The following is a 5,343-nucleotide window of genomic DNA, read 5'->3' as shown; positions in this document are numbered from 1 at the left end:
ATAAAATACTTATATTTTTATAGATTGTGAATCTGAATACTGATACTGTCAATACTGAAAAAAAATAAAATTAAAAATCAATAAAGGCAACATCAAATTTCATCCTTAAAACAGTATTGCTCTACAAAAGGAAGAGAACATTTTCAACAGTGACTTTAAAATTATTTGCTTAGTAATGGTTTGCAGGCAAATAATTTCAATTCATTTCAGTGAAGTGCATACTTAAAGAAACCAACCAAACCAAACCCACTTTGTAGGGTCTGTTTCTACTCCTTGTGACATCCTGCTGGTTTCCCAGGCTGTAAATTTTTACCAGAGGTAACTGCTCACCATTCTCTCATGGGGCGGCTAGATTTGAACTGCCAGACTTTTGCTTAGCAGCTGGACACATTATGCATTATGCCACCAGACCATCTTAAATTAAAAAAAAAGAGGAAAAATAATCAATCATTATGGGAGGTCTGGGGGTCCAGTGGAAAGAAGCTGCACTGCAATCCTTAAGGCAGTTGGTTTGAAACCACCAACTAGTCCCCAGTCTCCTCTGAAAACCTGCAGGAGGGTCAATTACGAGGTTCTCATTGGATGGCATACAACAGCATTAGAGTTTTATGACTTCCAAGCTTCAAATAATGGGGCAGAGATTCTTCTCTTCGGATAGTCTTATATTTTTGTCTCAATTTCTGACTGCATGTATACTTGAAAACAATAATGTAAGGCAAAAGAAGGTTTTTTCCAATTTAATTTAAACTGCTAGTCTTCATAATTCAAGGCTTCCCTAACACTTCTAAAAGAAAGAAAGGGTAAACGTTCCTTTTCTTCAAGCTCAGAAAATACCAACTGTGGGAGTGTAAAATGGTGCAACCCCTGTGGAAAGCAGTATGGCGCTTTCTCAAAAAGTTGCAAATAGAGATACCATTTGACCCAGCAATTCCACTACTGGGAATATACCCTGAAGAGACCATAGCTGACATCCAAGCAGATATATGCACACCCATGTTCATTGCAGCTTTGTTCACAATAGCAAGGAGTTGGAAACAACCTAAGTGCCCATCAACAAACGAATGGCTAGAGAAGCTGTGGTATATTCGCACAATGGAATACTATGCTGCATTAAAAAACAAGGAACTCATGCAATATTATTCAAAATGGTTGACTCTGGAGAACATTATGCTGAGTGAAATATCCCAGTCACAAAAGGACAAATATTACATGATGCCACTGTTGTAGAATGGGACTGTCCTTGGGGTTAGGGAGACACTGAGTAAGATGGGTTCAATAATGTATACTGCACTGAAGCAGAGGAGCGAGAGAACCGTCTAAAAGAGAGATGTAACTGGGTGTTTCTGTCATCACAGGAGACTAGAGCGAGGGCTGCATGGTGGAGGGGACCTGGGGGAGGGTTTGTAAAACAATGAAAGAATCTTTTCTTTTACTTTTCCATAATTTTTGGACTCATGTACTTATAACTTGTTAGTCAAATTTGTGTCTTCTAGGTTGCAACACCCCCATGATACATCTTGAAGGATATGTACATGTACAGCCAAGCACAATCAATAAGAGTGCATCTGAATTCCAAAATCAATCTCCATAATAGTCTATGTGTTTCCTACTGCCAAAGGGGCCCTTTAGAGTAGTGAGAGAAGATCTTCACCCTGAAACCCACAGCGTCCCTTTTCAGCAGGAAGTAGCTAAGAGAATACGCCGTCCCCTTTTCCTTATGACTCAGGGTGAAGTCTCTCTCAGGGAGGAGTGATAGGGAATGGCAAAGGACACACTGACAAAGAAGATTAATCAGAACTGGCTTTGACAAGCACTGTGGCATTTGGACAAGAACAAACTGGGAGGAGGGTAGAGAGAATAGTGCAACAATGAATGAGTGGAAGCCCAAAATCTCTGTAAATGTTTATGAAAATTAATAAAATATAATTATAGGAAAAAAAAAAGAAAATACCAACTGTGTGTTTTGGTGACAGAGACAAATCTTTTAGTAAAAAGGTACAATATTAGACATAGATACTGTTTTGTTACATGAGCACCACTAATTACTGAAAAGAGCCCTGGTAAGGACCTGCTCTGCCGGCATAAAGGCACGCAGTTCAAATCCACTGGCCACTCCGTGGCAGAAAAATAGACAACCTCCTCCCATGCTATTTACAGCCTCTGAAAACCTGGTAGAGGGTCAGCTACAAATGCGGGAGGGTCAGCCCTGAGGAATGGGCAAATAATTGAGAAAGAGATTTCTGGTGACCTAAGCCCACAGGGAGCCCCAATGCCAACACAGATGTGGCACCTCTCTGCTGGTTCGAATTAATTCACCAGCAGCTCCACAGAATATGGGTCATCCCCTCCTATGTGATTTACAGCCTCCTAAAACCCGCTGGAGGGTCAGCTATGAGGTAATTACTGAGAAACTGTAAAGCTTCCTTTGTCATTTGCTATAAAAAAAGCGAAGGGAGGGGATACTACAACCAGCTTAATGAGTTTATCGCGTGCTTTGCTATTCCTTACACATAATAGTCAATAAATGGTTTTTCTTTCATCTGTTCCCACGAAACATACTTTTTTAAAACATACTTTTGACATTTTAGCACTGAATGTGAGACTTTTTTAGAGTAAGACACTTGTAATACAGAATCTAATTTTAAAAAGTCAAACAATATGAAGTTTAATTTTTCAAGTAAGATAAATCCTCCTGACGTAACGTTGTCCAAAGTAACAACTATGTTAAATTCCTGAAAAATTATATTCTCTTGGCTACCGATCTCGGGCTTTTTAGCAGTTCAAAACCAAATTTCTATCTTATTGGAAAATCTTAGAACACTTTGGAAATCACCGCTACTTGTCACAACAGAGTTTCTTTTCCCCCTTCAACTGGGATTTGGGCTACGGCAAAATGTTAAGCAATACCAGTCAGAACTCAGGCCCCGAGCCCACCAACGCTCACCATTCAATAGAAAAGCTGGAAACAACACTCCCCCTCACCGCCTCTTAGGCTGTCGGTGATCCCGATTGCCTCACCTTAATCAGGTGCGGAAACTGAGGCCCAAGGGAAAAGGAGCTTGTCTACTGTTTAGAACCCTCTTATTCTTTCCGAAAATGATCGCGCGTCGAACACCAGTGGTGTCCCGCCTAGGACGCCATCAAAGTGGCCCGAGCGAAGTAGGACAGGGACATGCTCGCCTCCAAGGCTTGATTCCAGTGAGAAAAATACAGGGTCCCTTTCCACGCAGAGCCAACGGCAGAGGCTCTGGACAGGCCCCGGGCTCAAAAAGCGGGCCTTCTCTGGGGTCCACAGCTGTCGCCAGCTGGTCCTCCCGGGAGGTCCAGCGTCACTGACCTGCAATTGGAGAGAACGCAAATCCCAGCTCGGCACCTGCCCTCCAACCTGCAAGTGAAATCACAGAACGATGGCTGCCGCCGCGCCAGCTTGCCTAGGCTCCTTCCGGGCCGGCAGGTGCCTCTCTCACAACAGTCCGCAGGACCGCAGAGCCACAAGCCCATAGTTCCGCCTCTTCTCGGTCTCGCCACCAATCTATTTGTGCGTGCCGGCCCCCTGGGGCGGCCTTGAGGCACTCCCTTTCTGGCCCTTAAGCGGGTGCTTAAGCCGTGGTCCAAGACCACGAAGGGAACACCAGCTCCTCAACATTCCTGACAGAGGCTATTTTAATTTTTTTTTGTATAAACACGTTTTATATAAAGTGGATATGTTTCATGAATTCACCAATAATTTACAAAATGTTGACAATGTGCCAGAATATGTTTTGGATTCTAGATATTTGGCTCTAAATAATTCTATCTTGACACCATTGTTCTTTGCCAGTGAATTAGTATTCGCTTCCTAAGATATATCTCAACTGGGAATATTTGGTTACCTGAGAAGGAAGTACAATGACAGTGCTTCTAGCCTAATTGCTGATTCTGTTGTTGTTGTTATGTGCCGTTGAGCCGTTTGCGACTCATAGCGACCCTATGTCCAACAGCCCTAAACCCTGCTCTATCCTGTGCCAATCTCATTGCCTCTGACACACCCATCCCGATTACCCCAGTCACTGAATCAATCCACTTCATAGAGGGTCTTCCCCTCCTGCGGGGTCCCTCCACTCTGCCCAGCATGATGTCCCTCTCTAAAGACCTGTCTCTCCTTACAACATGTCCAAAGTATGTCAGGCGAAGCCCCAGAATCCTTGCCTCCAAGGAGCAGCCTGGTTTAGCCCTCTCTAGGATGAATCTATTTGTTTTCTTGGCAGTCCATGGTACATACAATACTCTTCTCAAGCACCTCAGTTCAAAGGCATCAATTCTCCTTCTATCCTCCCTAGTCATTGTCCAACTCTCTGATGCATAACAAGTGATTGCAAAAAACCATGGCCTGTATCAGGCACACCTTAGTCTCCAGAGAGACACCGTTGTTCTTGAGTACTTTAGAGAGGTCCCTAACCGCAGACTTTCCCATCGCAATACGTTTTTTGATTTCCTGGCTACTGGTGCCAAGAGTGTTGACCGTGGAGCCAAGCAAACTGAAGCTGTGAACAATCTCAATCTCTTCACCATCCAATTGCTGATTCTAGGTGGTGGCATTAGAAACAGGAGCTGGTACAGGATTGAGAATGAGATCAGACCATCTGTATTTAACGGATTCTTTTTTGTTTGTTTTTTTAAAAATGTTTTCCAATGAATTCTTAACAAATTCTATAACTGACAACATTTTCTTAGGAAATCCCTTGGTGCCCCACTCCATGAGCATACTAATAGAAACACTGACATTAATTATATAGTTTATAATTGTGTGATTATTTATCTAAAGACTCTACCAATATACATTCTATAAATTTCCTGAGGCCATGAACTACAGCTGCCTTCTTTCTTGAACCAATTTTCAATCTGGCACATAGTTATTTGGAGCAGTTTGAATTGATTTCTGACTCAGTGAAATGAAATACTGCCTGATCCCACACCATCTTTACGATCCCTTACAATAAACATGATAAACATCACATTGTCATAGTAAGCATTGTGTTAAACAGAGAAAATTCTTTGTCAGGGATTTCATTTCACCTGGGTCCATGCCCATGGAAACAACAGTTAAGAAATTAAAAAAAAAAAAACACACCAAAAACAAGCAAACCCACAACATTGGACAAATGTACTAGGATTGGACAAATGTACTAGGATAAATCTCTCTGAAGTCGTAAGGATGGTGTGTGCTCTGGAGGCCTAGTGGGTAAAGAGTTGCATTGCCAATCCAAAGGCAGGCAGTATGAATCCACCAGTTGTACTTTACTTTTGTGCAATATACACAGCCTCCGAAAAATGGAAAACCCACTGGAAGGCCAGCTTTGAATT

Source organism: Elephantulus edwardii, unplaced genomic scaffold (assembly GCF_000299155.1).
Source record: "Elephantulus edwardii isolate Elephantulus edwardi_28Jun2011 unplaced genomic scaffold, EleEdw1.0 scaffold00064, whole genome shotgun sequence".
Classification (NCBI taxonomy): Eukaryota; Metazoa; Chordata; class Mammalia; order Macroscelidea; family Macroscelididae; genus Elephantulus; species Elephantulus edwardii.
The sequence above is the reverse complement of the archived record's forward strand: the minus strand, read 5'-3'. Positions refer to the sequence as shown.